General features: G+C 46.1%; 1 long non-coding RNA gene across 1 annotated transcript; it reads left to right on the forward strand.

Moving 5' to 3' along the window:
• LOC133251340 (uncharacterized) lies at nucleotides 1–21,664 on the forward strand. The gene is made up of 3 exons (XR_009737588.1): nucleotides 1–5,988; nucleotides 19,278–19,447; nucleotides 21,261–21,664. It is a non-coding gene; the product is annotated as an uncharacterized LOC133251340 (long non-coding RNA).
• The last annotated feature ends 4,630 nt before the right edge of the window (nucleotides 21,665–26,294 follow it).

Raw genomic sequence — 26,294 nt, forward strand, 5'->3', positions numbered from 1 at the left:
CCGGCAGGAGTTGGGGCAGAAAAGGAGAGCACCCCATGCCTTAGAAGCTGGTGGGCCCCTTTCTCCTCTCATTCAGTTGACTGAACTCCTCTTTAAGGTATTATAAATATTTATTTATCTGGCTGTGCTGGGTCTCAGTTGAGGCATGCGAGATCTTCAGTTGCCACATGAGCAATCTAGTTCCCCTACCAGGGATCGAAGCCAGGCCCCCTGCATTTGTAGCGCGCAGTCTTAGCTACTAGACCACCAGGCAAGTCCCTTAGGCATTATAAATGTTGAATGAATTCCAACTCCATTAGTTTGGACAGCATTAAGGTATCCTGAGTAGATGCTGGGAACACAGCAAGGGACAGGTAATAATAACAGTAACATTACTATGTATTGCTCACTTGATAGGGGCCCTCTGAGCTGCATGAACCACGTAGGTTATATTATTTCATCTTTACGACTTTCTCAGCAAGAACTGCTCCTGTCACCCCCATTTTATAGCTTAGGAAACTGAGGCCCAGAGAAATGAAGTCATTTGGCCACATTCACACACAACCAATTGGGATTAAAACTGAGGTCTCTGTGCCTCCAGGGTTTACACCTTCTTTCCCTCCTACAGACCATCCCCCAGAGCCCAGGGCTAGGGGAAGGAGAGGCACTGGAGAGAAGGGGTGGGCACCACGCTGGCCTCTACCCCGGTCAAGTTCATCCTGCCCCTGCACAGACTTGGGGACGCTGGCCTGAGTGTGGGCAGTGAGGGCTCCAGATGCCAGGGCAGGAAGTTGGCAGCTCACCTGTTCCTGAGGGCTGAGCTCCCCAGATGCCTGTGCTCCCTGATATGCGTAGGTGGTGACTTCCCAGAGTCAGGCACCTGGCAGGCAGGTGGGCTTAGGAATAAGGATGCACCTGTGGAGCCAGAGGTACCCCCCGAACCCAAAGCCAAACACAGACACGTGGGCAGAAACCTGCCACTGAAGCCCCGCCTCAGAGTTTGCTCCATGTCCCAGAGCAGCCCTGGCTTCTGTGCTCTGAGAAAGTGTGGCCCTGGGGAGGGAACAGGGCAGGGGTGAGGGGTGTAGAGCTGCGGCAAGCAGGATGGGTGCCAGAATGCAGAGCCGCCCTCCCCTCTCCAGAGGAGATCAAGGCCTCCGGGAAAGAGAGTCACCAGTTAGGGGAAAGGGGCTTCTTATGGGGATTATCACATTCAGTCCTTAAAGCCATCCTATTATCCATTTTACAGAAGAGGGGACTAGGGTCAAGGGCTTTTCCAGCTGGGAAACCTGGGTCCTTCAGCTGCCGTGTAGCCCCGTGTCATCTCCTCGGCGGGATCATCTCCATGGCCTTTATCAGGTGGTGATGGGAGTGGGGCCAGTGGGGAGGGTTTAGGAGAAGAGAAAGGGGTCCTGAACCCCAGGAGTTAGGGGAGAGGCATTCTCTCTGTAGATAAGGTGTTTGACCTAAAGCCTAAAGGTGACCACCACTCATTAATCAATTCCAGTTGAGCCCTTCCACATGTAGGTCCAGCGATGGCAGCGTCCCTGTCCTGGGGCAGGTGAGAGGGGACAGACGCTTTCCAAGGCAAGTACTCTGGAACTAGCATATGGCAGAGTGGAGGGACAGCCAGCTCAGCCTGGGTCAGCAGGGAAGGGAGGGGTCAGCAAGGCTTCAGAGGGGAGTCCTAATGAAACAGTAAAAATTAAATCAGGGAGACAGAGGGATGACTGGAGGTAGGGGCAGAGGGGACCACAAGAGCAACGCCCAGGGAGGCCTAAGCCCTTTGAGGGCTGCTGAGAAATGGCGGGGGAGGGGGATGGGGATGAGGTGAGCAGAGGCAGGAGGAGAGGGTGGGTGGGCAGGTCAGAAGTCACAGACCCTGAAAACGGCCTGTGGGTTTCCAAGCTGAGGAACCAGAGACACCCTCCCACAGTCTCTCCTGTTGGACATTAGACATTGCTGCGAACCGGACTGGGAACATTCCAGCCTAATCAAAGATCAGATCGTGAACTCCAGAGGCTCCACACACATGGGCCAGTCTCCCTGGGGAGCTCACCTGTCCTCTCAGGCCAGTTCCCAGGGGTACTGACAGGTCCTCAGGGATTCAGACCCTCAGCAGGCAGGAGGCCCAGAGTTTTCCCTCCCCAGATTCTGGGGGATCTGGATAGGGATGGAGGTTAGGAGGTTAGGAGGATGGAAATAGAGCCGGTGGGGCTCACCTACTGGAGGGGCTGAAAGACCCTGCCTGAGGATTGGGACTCCAGAGCCATCCTGGCTCTCGATGGGCCCTACTCAGGCCAATGTTTAGGAAAAGGTCTGAAGGGTAGGATTTCAGTCCCAGCCTGAGCCCAAGCCTGCACGGCTGCCTTTGCAAGGCCCAGCCCCGCCTGCTCTCAGGTTGAGCAAGGATACAGGCTGGGATATAGGAGCAGCAGCCCCCAGCCCTGGAAATGGGGTGTCAGATGGCCACCTGGACTGGAGATTCTGTTGTTGGAAAAAAGTCATTTTTACTTCTTCATTAAAGCTTCCATTCTTTTACTTTGCCAACAGCATCATGCTTAGGAAAAGAGCTAAGGGGATGGAAGGGTATGGGGACAATTACCTCATTTCAGCCTAAAGTAGAAGCGGCCCCGTCCTCTTTATACACTGGAAAATCTTCTCTATTCACCACCCCCCAGCTCCTTCAGCCTTCTACACACTCGACTCCTGCCCCCCCCAACCCCAACCTTACCCCACCCCACCACCCACCGCACAGGGAAGCAGGACTCTGGCACTGGCAACAGTTAGAGAAGCAGTGAGAGGAAAGGAAGAGACACCAGGCTGCTTCAGGATAAGAGGTCCCCATGCCATCTCACAGGCTGGCAGGACACCACGTGATGGGGGGCTGGGGTGCAGAAGGGGAGGGGGACTCCCCCTTCCAGGACCTCTGAGCTTCCTCCTTCAGGTCCGAGGACCTGGTGTCATCAGTGGGACCAGACAAGGAGGAAGCTTCCCCCACTCAACCTGGCTGACCCTCTTCCAGAGGTTGGCCAAACTCTTTGCATGGCCTTGTTCCCAAGCTGTCATCAGTAACAGCAGCAGCAGTAAAGGAGACCATGTATGGAGAGCTGACTAGGTGTCTGCCCTGTGGTCCCACATTTTTAATGCATTAGTTTTTGAAGTTCCTCCCCCCCATAAACCTCAGGTGAGCTTAATAAACCCATTTTACAGCTGAGACAACTGAGGCTCAGAGAAGTTATGGCTTCCCAAAGTCACATAGTTTATAAGTGACAGTGTCTGGACTCAGACTTGGTCTCATTGACTCTGGAGAGTGGGCAAAGCTGGACTGCCTCTTCCCTTCCCCACCATGCCCACTCACTCCCAAACCCAAGGCCTCACAGGGCAGCGTCTTCTACACTCCACAGCCCTTTTCATCTCTTCTTCCTCAAGTTCAGTTCTGCCCCAGCTCCTGGCCCACCTTTGCAGAGCAGGGGAGGAAGCAGGATGGCTCTACTGCTGGGGTGGAAGAGCCTGTGCACCCTGGCATGTGGGAGGGGGCCTGAGCTCAGCTTGGCACACTGACTGGCCTGGGCTGACCAGCAGGCGTCACACACGTGTCAGGGTATCCATGGTCACTTTTGTTAGTCAAGATGACTGAATTCTGGAGGGAAGAGGAGAGAAGGAGGGGCCCAAGCCCAACGGGACAACATGGGTGAGTGGGGGCCACAAACTTCTGGGGGTGCTGTGAGAGGAGATTTGTGGCTCAGGCTGGCTTGCCAGGCTCTGTAGGTGGCCTCAGCACCTACCTGCCCTGGGGGTTCCTTCCCTCTCCTTTTCTGCCTGCTCTGACCCCATCATGCTTCGGGCACCTGGGACCACTTGCCTCACCTGCCAAGAGCACAGGCTCTGAGATCAAATCTGGGTTTGAATCCTGTAACCCTGAACAAGTTACTTTACCTCTCTGGGCCTCGGGTTCCTTATCTCCAAACTGGCGGAACCTTGTGATAAAGGAGCTAAAGAGCGAGTGTTTAATGGTAGTAACATTAATGTTACTAAGTGCCCACAGTGTGCAGGATGTTTTATGTGTTAGCTCAGTAAATCCACAAAACTACCCTAGGAGTTCAGCGCTATTATCATTGCCCCGATTTTATAGGCAAGGAGGCTGAGGCTTAAGGAAAATGATTTGCCAACACTGGTAAGCCACAGAGCTGGGGTAGGCCTCCAGAGTCTGTGCTGTCAGCTACCCCAGTGTGTGAAGTGTGGGTGCTTAAGTGTTTGGGCCCTCAGATCCTCTGGCTCACTCCCCAGCCCACTTTGCAGAGGGGCTGCAAGAGTCCCTCATAGCAATGGGGACTGGAACGCTGCCAGGATCCCCTTCCTAGGCCTTCTGAGTCAGTAGCGGGCTTCTCCTGGTCACCTCCCTGAAAGGCTCTTCTTCCTTCTCCAGGGCTGGGGTATGGTGTGGGCACGTCTCCCGGTGACGCAGTGAGGATGGCAGGTCTCAGGAGGAGCCTGTGTACTGGGTGCACTTGTTTTGAATCTTCTCCTATCCGACCACTTGCCTGGCCCAGGAAGGGCCTGAGGTTCCACTGGGTCAACTGATGAGGAAAATGAAACTCAGAAATATTAAGTGATACATGTAAAATTGCCCATCATATGCAGGGTGTAAGGGAGATTGTGGAGCCAGGCAGCTGGAGCCCAGCTCATTTATTATGTTGACAAATATTTGTAATTTTATTTATTTATTGTTGGCTGCTCTGGGTCTTCGTTGCTGCACAGGCTTTTCTCTAGTTGCTGCAAGTGGGGGCTTCTCTCTAGTTGTGGTGCTCAGGCTTCTCATTGAGGCGGCTTCTCTTGTTGCAGAATTCAGGCTCTAGAGTGCCCAGGCTGCAGTAGTTGCCCCATGTGGACTCAGTAGCTGCAGCTGGTGGGCTGTGGAGCATGGGCTCAGTAGTTGTGGCACTGGGGCTTACTTGCTCCTTGGCATGTGAGATCTTCCCCAACCAGGGATTGAACCCATGTCTCCTGCATTGGCAGGCAGATTCTTTACTATTGAGTCACAGGGAAGCCCCCATGTTGGTAGATATGTATTGCACACCTACTGTGTGCAGAGAATAGATGCTTTCAAACTGTGGTGTTGGAGAAGATTCTTGAGAGTCCCTCTGACTGCAAGGAGATCAAACCAGTCAATCCTAAAGGAAATCAATCCTGAATATTCATTGGAAGGACTCATGCTGAAGCTGAAACTCCAATCCTTTGGCCACCTGATGCAAACAGCCAACTTATTGGAAAAGACCCTGATGCTGGGAAAGATTGAAGGCAGGAGGGGAAGGAGAGGATGATGGTTGAATGGCATCACTGACTCAATGGACATGAGTTTGAGCAAACTCTGGGAGATGATGAAGGACAGGGTAGCCTGGCATGCTGCAGTTCATGCAGTCGCAAAGAGCTGGACACGACTGGGCAACACTGTGTGCCAGATCCTGTACTAGGCACTAAGGATGCATTGGTAAACAAAAGTGGACCTGGTACCCGCTCTCCTGGAGCATATACCCACGTGGAAAAGAACCAAACAAACGTGTCCAATTACTAGTTGTGATACATGACAAGAAGCAAAACTACAGCGGACTCTAAGGCACAACAACAGGGGGGACATAATTTACAAGGGGAGGTGCGGTGCGGAGCAGCAAGGCCTTTTGGAGATGATGTTTATTATTACGCACTAAATGGCAACCCACTCCGGTAATCTTGCCTGGAGAATCCCATGGACAGAGGAGGCTGGCGGGCTACAGTTCATGGAGTCGCAAAGAATCAGACACGACTTCGCGACTAAACAACAACAACCAATCAGCCAGCCAGTTGATAACCCAGATCGGAAAGGCTTCACCTGCCGTGATTTGCAGAGTAAAGAAGTTCCCACTTGGCTTTCCTCTCCATCAAGGAAAAGTGCTGCAGTCTACGGGCCATTTTGCCGTTTGCTGAGAGAAGAGGCCTTGAAATTTCAGGTCCGGTGACCTCAGAGTAAAGGTGAGGGAAAGCATAATGCGACTTGGTTTTTTGGATAAAACAGGAAGTGCTGGGTGCCCCCTCGCCCTGATGGGTGATTGAGCGCCGGCCCCTGGCCTGGCTGCCCGCCCTCAGAAGTGCGGTGCTCTATCGCCACCTGGTGGACAGAGCAGGCCCCCGCACGGGGCCGCCCGGCCTCCCGGGTCTTGGGTAGGATCCGGAATGCGGCTTCCTTCGGGCGGAGGCTGAAAAGGAGGCAGTGGGTTTGGGTGACTTCCTGGCAGGGGGCGGGAATGGGGGGAAGGAGCGAGGGTGGATGGGGAACTGCTGCTTGAAAGTCAACTGACTGGAGACCGACAATGGCCCCATTGTGTCCGGGGCCTTGACCTTGATTTCCTGCCGCTGTCGTCTCCCGGCGTGGCATCACCCGGGGCTGATTGGCCCGGAGTCCGTTCAGTGACAGTGGGCGGGCCCCGGGGCCGAACGGTGAGCGCTGGGCTCCCGCGGGGGCTGAGACGCACGACTGGTCCTGTCCCGCGGGGAATCCCAGCGCGGGCGGGTGGGGCAAGGGGCCGACGTCTCTCAGAACTCGAGTCCTCTTTGGCTACTCCCTGTCAGGAGTTTGGGGGCAAGAACTCAGGACTTTGTTTGAAAACCAGTGCTGCCTAGCGGTTAAGGGCTACGATCTGCAGTCTGGGAGAACCGGCTTCGAATGAGCTGCGGGATCCCTGGACACAGTCTTTAATACCGCCCACCTTTTTCTCTTTCTTTTTTCCTTCCCTCCTTTTTTTTTTTCTTTTTTTTTCTTTCAGCACACACACAGGGATATACATTCCCTTGTAAAAAATAAGAAACGATACAATTAAAAAGCTAAAGCTCCGCACCCTTGTCATGCTCGCCCCCTTCTCCCACCTCAGGTAACTGCTCCTGTTAGAGTGGTGATGTGTGTCCTTCCTGACCTGATTCAATGAATGTACACGAGCCTGAAGTATGAAAATACGTGATTTCGTGTATGTACTCTCTAGGCCTCAGTTTCCTAATCTGAAAAAATGGGAATGAAAATAATAGTAGTTAAGTCTGAAGAGTTACTGAGAATGTTACCTGAGATCACTCGTGTGGGGCACTTAGTTTAGCACCTGGCACACAGCATCTGTGACTATTGTCATCACTCACCATCCTTATTATCATTATCGTTGGGCCCCAGACCCAGTTCTAAGGTCTGGATGGGAGCCCTGACTTCCTCTACAGCCTGCTCTTCCCCTCCCCCTCTCCCTCCCAACAGCCTGATAAAAATCTGTGTTCCCTAATGCCTGTGTTTTTTTAAACCTAGAGAGAGCATCTGGTGTTTTCTGCATGTTCTCCCCTCCCTTCCCCTCCCTTCGCCCCCACCCGCCCCTTGCCTTCCATATTTGACCCAAATGCCACCGCTCACCCACTGCAGAGAGAACATTCCATTCTGTGTCGGGAGAAGAGTCCCAAGGTCCCGTGCAGTGTTGCTGGACCCGCAGTGCTTGTGCATAAAGGCTGTTCCCTGGGTAGGGGAAGGGCTAGTGGCTGAAAGGGGGTGGGGGTGGGGATGCTCCGTGAAAGATAACAGTAAAGCAGGTAAGTAGGCATAGGGTTGGTTGTCAGAGCACCCCAGGGTGTGGCCAAGGGCAACTCATTTCACCTCTCTGAGTCACAGTTATCCCACTTGTGCAATGGGGCTGCTAACAATAGCCACCACATTCAAGCCCTATGAGGATAACACAGAGCCTGTGAAGGAACTTGGCACTGAGAAAGCCGGATAGTAGTTATCAATGTTATTATGTTGGAAGACTAAGTGTCATGTTTGTTTAGCGTTTGATGTTTGCAAGGAGAATTTCTAACTTCTTTTTTCTATGTAAAATGAGCTAGTCTTTGCTACATGGAGAAGGAAGCTTGGTTTGGATTTACAAGTCTCAGGAATAAGGTAAACACCTTTTCCTGGGTCTCTGTTGAAGCAGTGCCACTTCCTGGGGTTATTGCTCAGATGGCCACAGAGAGCATCATGATACATGAGACTGAAGGACCTCCCTGTTCCCAAGAATACAGCAGGAAATACATCAAGCCTATGTGAGTAAGACAAGGCCATATCACTCATAGAGCCATAGAGCCATAGAGCAGAGCCTACACAGCTGAGGCTCCCCAGGCTATAGGGGTTTTATTGGGGGAAAACCTTACTGCACATATGAGCTAATGTTTATTCAGTGCTTATTAGATGCCAGGTGTGTTATAAGGAAAACAAACAAGACTTAGATAAGATCTTTGCCCCCCAGTAGCTTGTGTTTTGGGCTTCCCTGGTAGCTCAGCTGGTAAAGAATCTGCCTGCGATGCAGGAGACCCCAGTTCAATTCCTGAGTTGGGAAGATACGCTGGAGAAGGGATAGGCTATCCACTCCAGTATTCTTGGGCTTCCCTGGTGGCTCAGACAGTAGAGAATCCACCTGCAATGCTGGAGACCTGGGTTTGATCCCTGGGTTGGGAAGTTCCCCTGGAGGAGGGCATGGCAACCCACTCCAGTAATCTTGCCTGGAGAATTCCTGTGGACAGACGGGCCTGACAGCCTACAGCCCATGGGGTTGCAAAGAGTCAGACATGACTGAGGGACTAAGCACAGTACAGCTTGTGTTTTATTGTAATTTTATTTTTTTAAATTTTACTGAAGTATTGTTGGTTTAAAATGTTGTGTTAATTTCTTCTGTTCTGCAAAGTGACTCAGTTATATGTGTGTGTATATATATATATTCTTTTCCATTATGTCACAGGATATTGAATACAGTTTCCTGTGTGATACAATGGGACCTTGTTGTTTATCCACCCTATATGTAATAGTTTGCATCTGCTAAGCCTAAACTCCCAGTCCATTCCTCTCCCATGCCCACGTGGCAAGCACATGTCTGTTCTCCCCGTGAGTCTGTTTTTGTTTTGTAGACATGTTGATTTGTGTACTTTAGATTCCCCATATAAGTGATACCACATGGTATTTGACTTTCTCTTTCTTACTTTGCTTAGTATGCTAATCCTTAGGTCCATCCATGGTGCTGCACCTGGCATTATCTCATTCTTTTTGATGGCTGAGTAATAGTCCATCTTCTTTATCCATTCCTCGTCAATGGACGTTTAGGTTGTTTCTGTGTCTTGGCTATTGTAAGTAGTGCTGCTATGAACATAGGGGTGCCTGTATCTTTTTAAATTATAGGCTTGTCTGGGTATATGCCCAGGAGTGGGATTGCTAGATCATATGGCAACTCTATTTTTAGTTTTTTGAGTAACCTCCATACTGTTTTCCATAGTGGCTGCACCAGTTTACATTCCCATCAACAGTGTAGGAGGGCTTCCTTTTCTCCACACCCTCACCAGCATTTATTATTTGTAGACTTTTTAATGATGGCCATTCTGACTGATAGTTTTGATTGTAGTTTTGATTTGCATTTCTCTGATAATTAGCAATGTTGAACATCTTTTCATGTGCCTATTGGCCATCTATATATCTTCTTTGCACAAATGTCTATTTAGGTCCTCTGCCCTTTTTTGATTGGGTTGTTTGTTATTTTGTATTGAGCTGTGTGAGCTGTTTGTATATTTTGGAAACTAAGCCCTTGTCAGTCACATCATTTGCAAATATTTTCCCGCAGTCTGTAGGTTGTCTTTTTGTTTATGGTTTTGTTAGGTCCTATTTGATTTTTTTTGCTATTGCCTTGCGAGACTGACCTAAGAAAACATTGGTAAGATTTATCTCAGAGGATATTTTGCCTATGTTCTCTTCTAGGATTTTTATGGTGTTATGTCTTATATTTAGATCTTCAGTAGCTTGTGTTTTAATGGTTCTTCTACACATGATACTTCCCTTTTGGAAGGGTATAATTTACACACATTAATTTTTACCTTTTTGAGTGTATAGATCTATGAATTTCAACAAACACAGTCGTGTAACCACAATCACAATCAAAATATAGAATATGCACCCCCACACCAAATTTTTCTTCTGTTCTTTAGTGATAAGACCTCTCCCCCAAGCCCAGCCACTGGAAACCAGTGATCTGATTTTGTCCTTATAGTTTTGCCTTTTTTTCTGATTGCAGAATGGAATCTTGCAATTTGCAGCCTTGTGTCTCTTTCATTTACTGCAGTGCTTTTGAGAGTCATCCATATTGTTGCACATATCAGCAATTCATTCCTTTTCTCCTCCTTTCAACTTTTCATCATAGAATGTTTTCAGGACAAATTTAAAAGAATAATAGAGTGAATACCTATAAACGTACCACCTAGTTCAATAATTGTTTGCATTTTGCTGTATTTTAAAGTGACACCTACAATAGGTATGTATTTGTTGAACCATTTGAAAGTAAGTAAGAAATGAACAACAGTTCATTTCTAAAACTTCAACATATATCGCCTAATGAGTGATGAGGGACTTACCTGGTGGTTCAGTGGTTAAGATTCTGCATTTCCACTACAGAGGGTGTGGATTCAATCCCTTGTCAGGGAACTGAGATCCCTGCAAGCCCCAAGGTGTGGCCAAATCACTCGCCCCAAAAAAGAATGAGTGCTGACCATATGTTATCTTACCTAAGAGGGTTGACAATACATTCCCAAATGTCATCTACTCTCCATCATTTGCAAATCTCCCCTATCTCAGAGAAAGCCTTTTATAGTTTTTTTATGCACTTGCCTGAGTTTTATTTCTAAACTTTTAGTTTTGAAATAGATATACACTCACAGGACCCTGCAAAAATAATAGAGTCTCAGACATCTTAAATTGTGCTGCAGTAAAATATCAAAACTAGGACATTTGCATTGGTACATTACTGTTAACTAGACAACAGACCTTACACCACGTGGCTTATGGCATCTGAGTACCCCAACCAGGGATTGAACCCTCACTCTTGCAATGAAAGCAACACAAAGTACTAACCACTGAGCAACCAGGGAATTCCCTAGTTTTAACCAGTTTTTAACCGCATTCATTTGTGTAGGGGGGAGCTGTGTATGTAGTTGTATGCACTTAAATCCAGAGTAGAGATTCCTGTAACTACCACAGCCTGTTGAGATGGATAACTGTTATATCATCATGGAAGAACTCTCTCATGCTCGCTCTTTGTAGTGACACTCACTCCCACCTCAGGCCTCCCTGGTCCTCCTCCCTGACCCCTGGCAACCAGTAATCAGATCTCCATTTCTATAGTTTTGTCATTTTTAGAATGTTGTCTAAATGAAATCATTCATATGTAACCTTTTGAGATTGAGTTTTTTCACTAAGCATAAGGCTCTTGAGGTTCTTCCAGGTTGTTGCATGTATGATTAGTAGTTCATCCTTTTTTGTTACTAAGAATATTTTTACATGGACTTGCCACCTTTTAGCCTTTCACCAGTTGAAGGGCATTTGAATTGTTTCTGTTACACAAATGACTGTGAACATTTGTGTAACAGGTTTGTGAATATAAGCTTCATTCCACTCTGGTAAATCCCTAAGAATGGGATTGTTGGGTTGCATGATAAATGTAAGTTTATCTTTGTTTATCTTTATGTGAAATGACTGAACTCTTTTGCCAACTGGCTGTACCACTTTGCATTCCCACCAGCAGTGTATGAGAGCTGCAGTCACCCTGCATTCCTGCCACTACTGGGTATTATCAGTTTTAATTTCAGCCATTCTAATACATGTGTCATGGTAGCCCGCACAACTTTTAAAATGTAAATAAGACTATGCCATGACCCTTCTTAAAACCCCCAGTGGTTTCACACCACACTCAAATAAAGTTCAAATTCACTTCTGAGGCCCGCCAGACCCTCTCTCCTGGCCTTTGTGCCTTGAGCTCCCGTCGCAGTGACTTCCCTGTTGTTTCTCTAACACCCTAAGCTGCTTCTGTCTGGAATGTTCCTGCTCTCTGTATGCAGATGGCTCAGTTTCTCACCCCATTTACTCTCTGTCTAATATCAGCTTCTCAGAGGCCTTCCCTGATGGTCCAAAGGAACCCCATCCTGCTACTCAGCCTCACAGTTCTCCTACCCTGTTTTATTTGTCTTCATAGTACTTTGCTTGATAAAATGTTGATTCAGTTACCAAACTGTTTACTGTCTGTCTCCTGTTGGCTTTTTGATGACTGTCTCCAGTGCTTAACACAGGGCTTGGCACAGAGGAGACAATGAGTATTTGTTGAATGAGTGTGGGTCAGAGACCTCTTGTGGCGCTTCTCCCATCCTTCTGGCCCACCCTTTACTCAGTCATTGCCATGGCAACCAGCTTCGAGCAGGTTGGCTTAGCTGCTCCCCACAACGTGTGCCTTCTTGCTTGTATCTGGACTCAGGCATGATGGTCTGGAAGTGTGGGTGAGTTAGCCCTGCTGGGTAACCCTGGACCCATTGGACTGGTATTGGTGGGTGGATGCTCGCTGCTCTGATGCTCGGTGGACAGTTCTGAGGTGCCGTCTGTGCTGCTCCTCAGCAGGCCCCCGCTGGATTGAGCTCCACGGTGGCCACCAACTCCACAGTACATGTCTTGCTTTCCTTCCTTCCCGTCCCACACCCTACTCCTGTTCCCAGGGTCACGTCTAAAATTAACTGCCGAGTAAACCTTACTCTGTTTCCTCTCCCTGCAAGGGAGTAGCAGTGATGGAAAACAGCCCAGATTCAGTTAGAACAAATATATGGAGTTTACAGTCTAGTGGGAGAGACAAATAATTAAACGAAAAATTCAGTAATTAAAATTTAAGTAACTACAGGTGAAGAGATAGACTTTCCAGCAGATGGTGCTGGAATAATTGAATATCCATATGGAAATGAATGACTCTCAGTCTCTACTTCACAACATACTTGAGATGGATCAAAGAACTAAATTTTTTAAAAAGAAAACTTTAAAACTTGTAGAAGAAAGTGTAAGAAAATCTACATGACCTTGGGATAGGCAGAGATTTCTCAGATCATGGAAAGAACTAATTATAAAAGGGGGAGTGAGTTGGAAGACAGCATTAAGAACATGAAAAGGTAAGTTGCCAACTAGAAGAAAGTTTTGCAATCACATTTTTGACAAATAATTTGTATCTAAAATACATAAAGAAATATAACTCAATATTAAGAAAATAACCAAAATAAAATATGGGCAAAAGATTTTAACAAATACTTTAAAAAGAAGTGACACAAATTCCATACACACATGAAAAGCTGTCTAATGTCATTAGCTGTTAGGGAAATACAAATGAGATAACACCATACATCTATTAGGGTGGCTAAAATTTAAAAGACCAGTAATAAGTGTTGTCAAAGATGTGGAACAACTGAAACTCATATCTTGCTGGCAGGAGTGTGAAATGGAAAATCACTTTGGAAAGAAATGTGGCAGTATCTTATAAAGTAAAATATACACTTACCATATGCCCAGCAATCTCTAATACAGATATTTAGCTGAAAAAAATGAAATGTATGTCTACACAAAGACTTGTCACAAATTGTCCAAGCAGCTTTATTTATTTATTTAGATAATTAAAAATTGAGGTATACTTGATTTATAATGCCGTTTTAGTTTCTGGTATACAGCAAAGGGATTCAGATAGATATAGATATATTCTTTTTCAGATTCTTTTCCATTATATTTTATTACAAGATATTGAATATAGTTCCCTGTGCTATACAGTAGGACCTTGTTGTCTATCTATTTCATATGTAATAGTTTGTATTTGCTAATCCCAAACTCCTTATTTATCCCTCCCCAACTCCTTTTCCCTTTGGTAACCATAAGTTTGTTTCCTGTGTCTGTAAGTCAAAGCAGCATTATTCGTAATAGCCTGAAAATGGAAATGGCCCAGGTGTCCATCAACAAGCAAATAGATATATTCATACAATAGCTTACTACTCAATAATAAAAAGAAACAGATGCTGATAACTGCTACAACATGAATGGACCTCCAGAACATTTTGCAAAGTGAAAGAAGCCAGGCAGGAGAGTACATGCTGGTGGATAATAACATTTACACTGTTCTTTTTAGGGGGTGCTGCCTCTGCCCAGCTTGTGGGATCTCAGTTCCCTGACCAGGGATTGAACCTGGGTCAGAGGAGTGAAAGTGCTGAATTCTAACCACTAGACCACCAGAGAACTCCCTGGATGATTGCATTTAAATGCAGTTCTAGAACAAGTAACATGAAGCTATGGGAACAGAACAGAAAGCAGAGTAGAGATTGACTGGGGCTGGCCCTGGGGAGGGGGCGTACTGACTGGAAGAGGGTATCAGGAAAATTATACAGATTATGGAAATATTTGACATCTTGAGTAGAGTGGTAAATATTTGGGTATTTGTCAAAACTCACATAACTGTACACCTTAAACATGTGCATTTTACCATATGTAAATTGTACTCCAATAGGGCTGATTCTTAAAATGAATTAACTATAGCTTATGGTAAGTGCTATAAAGGAAAGAAAATATAGTATGCAAGAGACAATGGAAGGAGGGAAGATTACTTTTGATTGGTTGGCCAAGTGATTCTTGAGGAGGTGACATTTGAGAGGAGATCTGGAGGTCAAGGGGCTTCCCAGGTGACACTAGTGGTAAAGAACCCACCTGCCAATGCAGGAGACATAAGAGACGTGGGTTTGATCCCTCAGTTGGAAAGATCCCTTGGAGGAGGGCATGGCAATCCACTCTAGTATTCTTGCCTGGAGAATCCCCATGGACAGAGGAGCCTGCTGGGTTACAGTCCATGGGGTCACAAAGAGTAGGACACGATTAAAGTGACTGAGCATTCAAGAGAGACAGCCATGAAAGATCTAGGGGAGGCCATTCCAGAAAAAGGTCACTTCAAGAACAATGACCCAGAACAGGAAGCAGTCTGGTAATCTTGGAAACAGTTCGAAGGCCAGAGTGACAGGGTGAAGTGGGTAGGGCAGAGTGATAGGAGTTGGGGTGAAGAGGTAGGTGTGAGCCAAATCATACTGGACCTTATCAACCCTGATAAAGGTTTGGAATTTGAAATTAATGAGATGGAAATCCCTCATGGGTCTAGAGGGGCAGAAACACACAAGCAAATAAAGGCAATACAGAGTCATGGGTGATATTTTGAGGGCATGTACAGGGAAAGAGGAGGGAGTAGTCAGCACTACCTGAGAACATCTGGGAAGGTGACAGATGTTCTATTTGTAACCTCTCACCAGAGGAGGTGACATTTCAGCTCAGACTTGAAGGAAGAGTAGCAAAGAAGACTGTTCCAGTGAAGGGTGCTGTGTCTGTAGTAGCCCAGAGGCAAGCAGCTCCATGGAAAATTCAAAGATCTGGGCATCAGATAAGTCCAGCTGGAGTTTTCCTTCTAGGGGAGTGGCCAGAGAGATGAAGCTGAGGACAAAGGCTTTTAACTGCCTCAGACTGGATCCTGCAGGATGGGAAACCACTGGAAAATTTTAAATACGGGAATATTAGAACCAGGTGTCCATTCCAGATCAAGACCTCCAGATTAGACAGGTGAGAGCAAGACCACTGGTTCTGGTGTGAAATCAAGGGGAAGGCCTGAACAGGTCTGGGGGGTGAGGATAGGGGGAGGGGAGAAGGGCCAAACTCTGCTATGAGGTGATGGGGACGATCCCAGACTCAGGGGACTTTGTAGCTTGAAGGCGTGGCTTCCCTGCACGACAATGACCCAGTTAAGCAGGACACACGAGGAGAGATAGGTTGAGGAAAACATCTGCAGAGTTTGAGGGACCAGAGGGCCATAAATGCTAACTGTGACATGAGTCTGAGTGAACTCTGGGAGTTGGTGATGGACAGGGAGGCCTGGCGTGCTGCGATTCATGGGGTCGCAAAGAGTCGGACTGATCTGATCTGATCTGATCTGATAGGCTGTTCTCTCTCAGAGGGTTTGTTACTTGAAGATTCCTAGGCCCTGGCCCCAGTGATTCAGAAGCAGTGAGTCTTCCATGGACTGTAGCATGCCGGGCTCCTCTGTCCATGGGATTTCCCAGGCAAGAATAATGGAGTGAGTTGCTGTTTCCTTCTCCAGGAGATCTTCCTGACCCAGGGATCGAAACTGCACCTCCTGCTTGGCAGGCAGATTCTCTACTACTGAGCCACCAGGGAATCCCAGAACAGGCTCGTCCAGGACACCTTAGGATAGTGCTCGCCAATAGAAATATAATGAAAATCATACATGCAATTTTAATTAAAAGTAAAAAGCTCAGGTGAAATGAATTTCAACAATATATTTTTCACCTATGTCCAAATATTATGTTAATATATTCAATAAAAATTAAAATATGGGGAAAAAAAAAGAAGCAGTGGATCTAGCCTGGAGCTGAGGAAACTGCATGGCCACAGTGCCCCTCCCTCTCTGATGCAGGTGGACTCCACACCCAGGGAACTGCGAGTTTGGCCTCTCCAGGGAGCGGCCTGGAGCAGGAGGTAGACAGACTTACTCTCCTCTGGCCTGTGGCCAAAGCAGCCCAGAAATTCAGGTAAAGGTGACACTTAAATAAGGCTCCGGGTGTAGTTGGTACCAAGGTCTCCCCTGCAGCAGCCAAAGAATTGCACTAGAGGTAAACCACAAGGCCCTACTCTACAGTGCAGGGATTCACTATCCTGTGATAAACTATAATGAAAAAGAATGTGAAAAAGAATATATAATGAGTCAGTTTGCTCTACAGAAGAAATTAAACATAACATTGTAAAGTGCGTAACTATGTGCTACGCATGCTATGCTAAGGCGAATCAGTTGTGTCCGACTCTTTGCAACCCTATGGACTGTAACCCACCATGCTCCTTTGTCCATGGGATTCTGGAGTGGGTTGCCATGTCCTCCTCCAGGGGATCTTCCCAACCCAGGGATCGAACCTGTCTCACATCTCCTGAATTGGCAGGCGAGTTCTTTACCACTCCTGCCTCCTGGAAAACCCAAATTAACTATACTGCAATAAAATTTTTTTTAAAAAAAGAACTGCACTTGAGTAACCCTGGTCATCATGTATAACTCCTGATCACCTGACCAAGGAGCCCCAGAAAAATTAGTGGTGAGGCCAAGGTGAAGCAGATGCCTAAGGCAATGGCACCCCACTCCAGTACTCTTGCCTGGAAAATCCCACGGACAGAGGAGCCTGGTAGGCTGCAGTCCATGGGGTCGCTAAGAGTCAGACACGACTGAGCAACTTCCCTTTCACTTTTCACTTTCACGCGTTGGAGGAGGAAATGGCAACCCACTCCAGTGTTCTTGCCTGGAGAATCCCAGGGACAGGGGAGCCTGGTGGGCTGCCGTCTATGGGGTCGCACAGAGTCGGACACAACTGAAGCGACTTAGCAGCAGTAGCAGCAGCAACCTAGGGTGTGGATTCTGGCGGTCAATGGTGGGGATACATGGAGGCTCCCGTGACCTGGAGAACTTGTTCTGTGCAGAGAGCAGCTTCTACTGCCCATACCATTTCACCCTTGTGACAGCTCTGTGTGTCTGGGCCTATTATTATTCCCACTCTACAGATGAGGAAATTGAGGCCCAAAAAGATTTAATAAATGGTTCTGGGTTCCAAAACAAGGATATAGGGGAACCAGGGCTAGAATGCAGGTCTCTGGACACTCATAGCACTGCCCTGCCTCCCTGAGCGGGAGAAGTAAATGATCTTTCAAGTAAGGAATGGGGGAGTTTTCCTTCTCCTATTCCTTTCAGAAAGTGTCTAAATCCTTACTGTGTGTGTTTTCCAAAGAAAACAAAAACAAGGCTTCCAGGGCCCAGGAGAGGTAGGATTCAGAGCCTTGCTGTACAAACTGAGTTGTAGGGCCCCAGCCAGGAACAATTGCCTGATCTTCTAAGAATCTCACAGCAGTGCCACATGCCTCGGCTTTCTCCAGGCAACAGAAGGAGATGGTGGAGGCGGTGGTGGCAGCAGCAGCCTTAGCAGCAGCAGCAAATCTGTCCCCAGCGCACAACAGCACTGTTGTGCTGTGATGGAATACACGTGGCATATGTCTGCAGAGTTACTATCTTGAGAACGGATAGAAAGGGGATTTTTCATGTGCCAGATTTCACTTTCCTTTTTGAAACAATCCTTGTAGTAAACAGAGGTTTTCTGATCTTGTGAAGATCCAGGAGATGGGAATTCCTTTACTCATTTTAAGCAAAACTATTGTCTTGTAGAGTCTCAGCCTATTGATGGTGCAAATGTTTTTTTTTTTTTTTAATGTGGAAGTTCTCCTGCCCTCCCTCCAAAGGCCAGGACAGGAAGAGGCACTGCCACCAACAGGTGACCAGCCTTGTTCTGGTCTCAGACCACCCCAGTGATGGGACCACCATCTGTCCTGTGACTGCCAGTCGTTGGGGTGGGTAAGAGGAAAGGCTTGCTGAGCATGGGAGTCCTGGGGCAAGAGGAGACAAAGAAGAACCAGGAAGCGAGCAGAATGTAATTTTTAGGAAGAGAATTATTTTGAACTGCGTCTTGTGCAGTGACAGCATAATCATCATTATTAGGGCCTCAGATGTAACATGGAGCCCGCCCTGAAGTTAAATTTTCCCTTTCAGATAAGCATGGCCTGTCAACCCAGCCTAAGATGGCTCACTTCAGCCTCCTCCATGCTAGTGGGTAGGAACGCCCCAGCTGCTCCCTCACTGTTAACTTTCATTAAGGACATTGCTTTACTGGTAAACAGGGGCACCTGTTTAACTTAGCCTGATCAAATCAACCTGACAACTACATCATGCAAGCCCCCAGAGCTGTATTTTTCAGCCCACTTTTCGTTTTGGGGTGCTTTCTCATAGAAGGGCAGACCTATGGCCTGAATAATGCTCAGACAGATTGTGTTTAGCTTTCACCAGTATTTTAAAAAATACTTAGCTTAACCAGTATTTTAAAAACTGGTTTTCACGTCAAAATTCTGTTTGCTAGCTTCTCTGGAAAAAAAATCATAAGACTTGGCTACACCAGGCCAACTCCCCTGTGCCAAGTGGCTAGATAGTGGCTCCCTTTGCACAGAGCTTGTTCTCCAGTTTGCCATAATCCCACCACTTCGCATCATCCTCCTTCCACACTCGAAGAAAGGGTACAAATTAAAAGGCAGATGTGAAGGGACTTTCCTGTGGTCCAGTGGTTAAAACTCTGTGTTTCTAATGCAAGGGGCTCAGGTTCAATCCCTGGTAGGGGAACAAAGATCTCACATACCACATGGCATGGTCAAAAACAAATAAATAGATGATACAACCGTAAGAAATGAAATAATTTTTAAAAAGGCAGAAATGGAGAAATGAGTTTCAATCTTGGCTCCACCCCTTACTTCCTAGGGCCTCTTAAACAGGTTGTGCATCTCTCTGAATTCTGTTTTTAATCCCTAGGAAGAAGAGAATAACGAGAAAACGTACACAGAGCGCTGGCCAAAAGCCTTGCCTTAGAGGAAGCACTCGCAAAGAATTTGTCCTGCATGTTTACTGGTGATTATGACAATCCCTGTCAGTGACACAGAGGAGACCCAAAGCTGTATATGAATGGACACAGCTACTAAAATGTAAGTTTGATATAAGCAAGGATTTTGAAAATTTTGTTTTGCTTATTCCTACATCTCCAGAGCTTAGAACAGCCCCTGGCACGTGGTTGGTACTTAATACATGTGCTGAATGAATATGTGGATTTAATGTTTTCCCTGAGTTCATATTCTTCATATGTCAAGTGCTAAATCATCATTTGTTATCGTTTAGTGGCTAAGTTGTGTTCAACTCTTGGCGACCCCATGGACTGCGGCATGCCTGGCTTCCCTGTCCTTCACTATCTCTCTTGGAGTTTGCTCAAACTCATGTCCTTTGATTCAGTGATGCCATCAACCCATCTGATCCTCTGTGGCTCCCTTCTCCATGAATCATTGGTTCATTCAATAAATATAAATGCAAACAGACATACAGGCTGAGTATCTCAAATTTATAGGTGCTGATTTTTTCCCCCTTATTTTCAAAATATCAGAAATCAGGGAGATTCTTAAGAGTTGATGAAAACTTCATACTCACTTGAGTCACAGCCTATGAGAAAAATGAGTTTTCCTCCAGGGCTGGGTTTCTAAGATCATTATCTAAATGCCAGGCCACTTTAGGAATCAGTGCTTCGAAAAGTCACAATTAAAATTGCACGCCTTTATGTGGTGCTTCTTGAGAACTCAAGGTGCTGTGCAAACACATTTAAAGCATGAAGTACTCTCTGAAGCACTTTCCTCAGAAGTAATCCTTCCAGAGAAGAGAGTGCACTTAGGTAAAACCAGTGGTGGGCTCTATACCATGATCTCAACAAGGCTGAACCTCTCAGTGCTGGAGTTTGCCCCCCAGTGGATGCACTTTTCCTGGAAATACCGGAGGTGAGTTGGCTCCCAATTAGAGTCAAAGCTACCCTTTTGGAATAATACTGGAATTTCATATTATTGAATACATGTGCCTACAGGACTCTTCAATAAGCTTGTGGTTTTGGTATCAGTGGCCTGTAGGGGTCAGCTGTGTTTTTTGTTTGCTAGGCATCTGTTCTTCCTAATTCCGGTAACTAAACTTCAATTTTCCTGGGGAAGCTGTTCTTTCCGCACTTTCCAACGTGGGGTTTGAGAGATGGCTAGCCTTACCCCCAGTTCCAGATGACAGCACGAACTAGCCAAGATGCCACATCCCCTAGCCACAACCACACATTCAGAGAGAAGCAATTTACCCCAAGCCAATGCAACCAGTAAGACTCCAATCTGGAACTTTTCTTAGTAAAAAGTTCTCTGGGAAAGAGAAAGCCTTTTGTCTGATTTGAGAATGTGCTTCTAACACTCTCAGAGGGGCTGCACTCTCAGAGAATGCACAGAAAAGAGAGCCGAGAGATAGAGCAAGAGAGGTGATTCCTGGTGAAACTGTTTGAGTGCCTGGATCCAGCTATACCTGAAGTTCAGATTTGTGTCTGGACTCCTGGTTTCAAGAGCCAATAAATTCTCTCTCTCTCTTAAACTGATTTGAAGAGCATTTTAGTTCCTTGCAATGGAGACAATCCTGACTAGCAGATTGGAATCTGAAAATGTAAATCAGAAAAAAGATGTGTAAAACTGAAACTCATTGCTCAGGTGAAACCCCAAACCTTGAAGCACGGCCGAAAGCAGACTGACACCTTTCTCCTTCACATGGACCTCAAATTCTGTTACAATCAGGCAGACCAATGAGCTAGCAAACAGAAGTGAAGCTGTTTTCCCCTTTCTTTAATATCCTCAAACATGAAAAGAATCTGATTTGTTTTTTTTCTGGTGTTTGTGTACGTACTGGCCACATTCACTGGCTTTCCTTTCACATGTGTTCATTTGTCTGTTTCCACAGGAGGAAAGCCAGAAGCCAACTCTTAGTGGATTTCCCAGTGCTTTAAAACTCTGTTCTGAGAGGAGTTCCACAGTGTTTGCCACTGAGCCTGTGAGCTCCAGAAAGACATTATTTCACCTGTGCAGCATGTAGAGATGTTCATTTTAATAGGGTTTCTGTGCACCTCCACCTGCCAGGCTCCAACTGCCACACACATGTGAGCAAAAGACAGCCCTCCTCCTCTCCAGAAGGGGTGGTTTCTAGTCCTTGGTCAGCCCTTCCTCAGCTCTTGGGGCTGCACCTTTGCCCCTACTCTCCCTTCTGACCATGTCGGATGCTGCTTCCAAACAATTCTTTACAAAACACTACATCCTCCAAAAGGAGGGGATATATGTATACATATAGCTGATCCACTTTGCCATACAGTAGAAACTAATACAACATTGTAAAGCAACTACACTCCAATAGAAATTTTAAAATAAATAAAAATATATTCTTAAAAAACAAACACAAAAACATTGCCTCCATTCCCACTTTCCATTCTGAGGAGCTTCAGTAGATTCCTATTGTTTTTGTATTGAACCCATACTCTTCTTCTCATGCCTTAATAAAACCAATACCAATAATAAAGAAAAGTGAACAGTTAGGAGCGCTTCAGTTCAGTCGCTCAGTCGTGTCCGACTCTTTGCAACCCCATGGACTGCAGCATACCTGGCTTCCCTGTCCATCACCAACTCCTAGAGTTTACTCAAACTCATGTCCATTGAGTCAGTGATGCCATCCAACCATCTCATCCTCTGTGGTCCCCTTCTCCTCCTGCCCTCAATCTTTCCCAGCATCAGGGTCTTTTCAAATGAGTCAGCTCTTCACATCAGGTGGCCAAAGTATTGGAGTTTCAGCTTCAACATCAGTCCTTCCAATGAACATTCAGGACTGATCTCCTTTAGGAGGGACTGGTTGGATCTCCTTGCAGTCCAAGGGACTCTCAAGAGTCTTCTCCACCATGGCGGATTCATGTTGATGTATGGCAAAACCAATACAATATTGTAAAGTAATTAGCCTCCAATTAAAATAAATAAATTTAGATTTTAATAAAAAGAGCCTTCTCCAACACCGCAGTTCAAAAGCATCTTTTCCGGTAGGAGCACTGACTAGGTGCCAAGCTCCATGTCTAGGTTTCATACACATCATCTTAGTTAATCTTCAAAATAACACTCTAGATACACTGTGGATCGGGAAGGGTGGGAAAAAAAATCTATAAAGTAGATAACAATGTAATCCATATTTTTTTTCCAAATGAGGACACTAACACAGAAAGAGGCTAAATAACTTTCTCAAGGACATGTGGCCAATAAGTGATAAGAGTTCGAATGCAACCCTGTCACCCTGGCTCCAGACCCTGTGTTGCTACCAGAAGATTCTGCTGTTTCAAAAGCTCCTCTTACAGTCTTCCCTGTCCCTACCTTGTTTCTCACAACTCTCCAGTTTCCACAGCCAACCTAGGCTGGGCTTATGCCTGGGCCCACCATTCCCTAATGGTATGGCCTTTGCTTATTTGTTCAAATCTTTCATTCATTCATTTATTCACTCAGCAAATATTTACTAAGCCCCTGTCCCAGGTGTTCATGTCATCTGGATGACATGACCAAGAAAGCTCTTTTCTATCACCACTTCTCCAAATCTTGCCTTTCCGGCTGTGTTCCAGACCCTCTCTTTCATACATCCCACATTCCAATGCAGCCAGCATGGTGTCCCTCTTTGTGAATGCTAAGGGCAGAGAAGGGCATGACATAGTTTAGCCTTCAGTTTAACAGGGTCTTTGTGGAGCTCTCATACTGTCCCACTGTCCTGTCTGGAGGACCAAGTCAGAGAACTCACCCCTTTCATATCCATCACGGTGTAGTGTGTATGTTAGGCATCCAAGAGACATTCCTTCATCCAGTTGGTAAGTGAACAAATGGGGCCAATGAAAATAGAGTGATTTTTAAAAAATATTTATGTATTTGGATACATCAGGTCTTAGTTGCAGCATGCAGGATCTTCATTGCGCCATCTGTTACCTTTTGTTACGGGGCATAGACTCTCTCTAGTTGTGGTGAGTGGGCTCCCATGGGCTCAGTAGTTATGGCACGGGCTAAGTTGCCCTGTGGCATATGGGCTCTTAGTTCCCTGACCAAGGATTGAATCTGCATCCTGCTCATTGCAAGGCAGATTCTTAACCACAGGACCACCAGGGAAGTCCCCCAAATACAATGAGTTTGAAAATGGCCTCCTGAAAACCTGAATCTGTGTCTTTCCTTTGACTTAGAATTCACCTCGAGTTAATGACAGTCTCATGAAGTAGGTATTATACCCATTTTACAGATAAGACTGAGGGTCAAGGAAGGTGGATAACTTGTCTGATTTTACAAAATGGATAAATCACAGAGCATATGTTCCCTACCCCTGCATTATGCTGCCTCCACAATCCTTGGATGGTTTTCCTGAGCTCACAAATGTTGAAAATCCTTTGCCATTTCTGTGGCTAATCCATTCACAAAACTTTGCGTTGTCAGGACCTTCAGTTCAGTTTAGTTCAGTTCAGTCGCTCAGTCGTGTCCGACTCTTTGCGACCCCACGAATAGCAGCATGCCAGGCCTCCCTGTCCATCACCAACTCCCAGAGTTCACTCAGACTCACGTCCATCGAGTCAGTGATGCCATCCAGCCATCTCATCCTCTGTTGTCCCCTTCTCCTCCTGCCCCCAATCCCTCCTAGCATCAGAGTCTTTTCCAATAAGTCAACTCTTCTCATGCGGTGGCCAAAGTACTGGAGTTTCAGGACCTTTCACACAGGCATTTTTCTTTATTTTCAGGAAAGAAAATTTTAAGAAACTCCAATAACTTCTACATCTGGCTGACTATTCACTTCTGGGATTGGAGGTCAAATCCTAGAAATGGCCATGCTCCTTTGCCATGTCTCAGTTCTGGATTGCTGCCAAGTAACATTCCTTGAATTTGTATTCATGATAGCGCTCCTTCCTCAAGGGAGTGGTGGGAATGAGGGTGGGGAATATTCTATTTTTCCTTTGATGGTTATGCCCCATCACATCCAAGTTCAGTTCAGTTCAGTCGCTCAGTTGTGTCCAATTCTTTTCGACCCCATGAATCGCAGCACGCCAGGCCTCCCTGTCCATCACCATCTCCCGGAGTTCACTCAAACTCACGTCCATCGAGTCAGTGATGCCATCCAGCCACCATCTCATCCTCTGTCGTCCCCTTCTCCTACTGCCCCCAATCCCTCCCAGCATCAAAGTCTTTTCCAATGAGTCAACTCTTCACATGAGGTGGCCAAAGTACTGGAGTTTCAGCTTTAGCATCACCCAGGGCTGATCTCCTTTAGAATGGACTGGTTGGATCTCCTTGCAGTCCAAGGGACTCTCAAGAGTCTTCTCCAACTCCACAATTCAAAAGCATCAATTCTTCAGCACTCAGCTTTCTTTATAGTCCAAGTCTCACATCCATACATGACTACTGGAAAAACCATAGCTTTGGCTAGACGGACCTTTGTGGGCAAAGTAATGTCTCTGCTTTTTAATATGCTGTCTAGATTGGTCATAGCTTGTCTTCCAAGGAGCAAGCGTATTTTAATTTCATGGATGCAGTCACCATCTACAGTGATTTTGGAGCCCCCCAAAATAGTCTGTCACTCTTTCCACTGTTTCCCCATCTATTTGCCATGTGATGATGGGACCAGATGCCATGATCTTAGTTTTCTGAATATTGAGTTTTAAGCCAACTTTTTCACTCTCCTCTTTCACTTACATCAAGAGGCTTCTTCACTTTCTGCCATAAGGGTGGTGTCATCTGCATATCTGAGGTTACAATCTTGATTCCAGCTTGTTTTTCATCCAGTCCAGCATTTCTCATGATGTACTCTGCATATAAGTTAAAGAAGTAGGGTGACAATATACAGCTTTGACGTATTCCTTTCCCAATTTGGAACCAGTCTGTTGCTCCATGTCCAATTCTAACTGTTGCTTCTTGACCTGCATACAGATTTCTCAGGAGGCAGGTCAGGTGGTCTGGTATTCCCATTTCTTGAAGAATATTCCACAGTTTGTGGTGATTCACACAGTCAAAGGCTTTGGCGTAGTCAATAAAGCAGAAGTAGATGTTTTTCTGGAACTCTCTTGCTTTTTCAATGATCCAGTGAATGTTGGCAATTTGATCTCTGGTTCCTCTGCCTTTTCTAAATCCAGCTTGAACATCTGGAAGTTCTTGGTTCATGTATTGTTGAAGCCTATCTTGGAAAATTTTGGGCATTACTTTGCTAGCATATGAGATGACTGAAATTGTGCAATAGCTTGAGCATTCTTTAGCATTGCCTTTCTTTGGGATTGGAATGAAAACTGACCTTTTCCAGTCCTTTGGCCACTGCTGAGTTTTCCAAATTTGCTGGCATATTGAGTGTAGCACTTTCACAGAATCATCTTTTAGGATTTGAAACAGCTCAACTGGAATTCCATCACCTCCACTAGCTTTGTTCGTAGTGATGCTTCCTAAGGTCTACTTGCCTTCTCATTCCAGGATGTCTGGCTTTAGGTGAGTGATCACACCATTGTGATTATCTGGGTCATGAAGATCTTTTTTTAATAGTTCTTCTGTGTATTCTTGCCACCTCTCCTTAATGTCTTCTGCTTCTGTTAGGTCCATACCATTTCTGTCCTTTATTGTGCCCATCTTTGCATAAAATGTTCCCTTGGTATCTCTAATTTTCTTGAAGAGATCTCATCTTTCCCATTCTGTTGTTTTCCTCTATTTCTTTGCATTGATCGCCGAGGAAGGCTTTCTTATCTCTCCTTGCTAGTCTTTGGAACTCTGCATTCAGATGCTTATATCTTTCCTTTTCTCCTTTGCCTTTTGCTTCTCTTCTATTCACAGCTATTGTAAGGCCTCTCAGACAACCATTTTTCCTTTTTGCATTTCTTTTTCTTGGGGACAGTCTTAATCATTGCCTCCTGTACAATGTTACAAACCTCTGTCCATAGTTCTTCAGGCACTCTGTCTATCAGAT

Source organism: Bos javanicus, chromosome 7, assembly GCF_032452875.1.
Source record: "Bos javanicus breed banteng chromosome 7, ARS-OSU_banteng_1.0, whole genome shotgun sequence".
Lineage (NCBI taxonomy): Eukaryota > Metazoa > Chordata > Mammalia > Artiodactyla > Bovidae > Bos > Bos javanicus.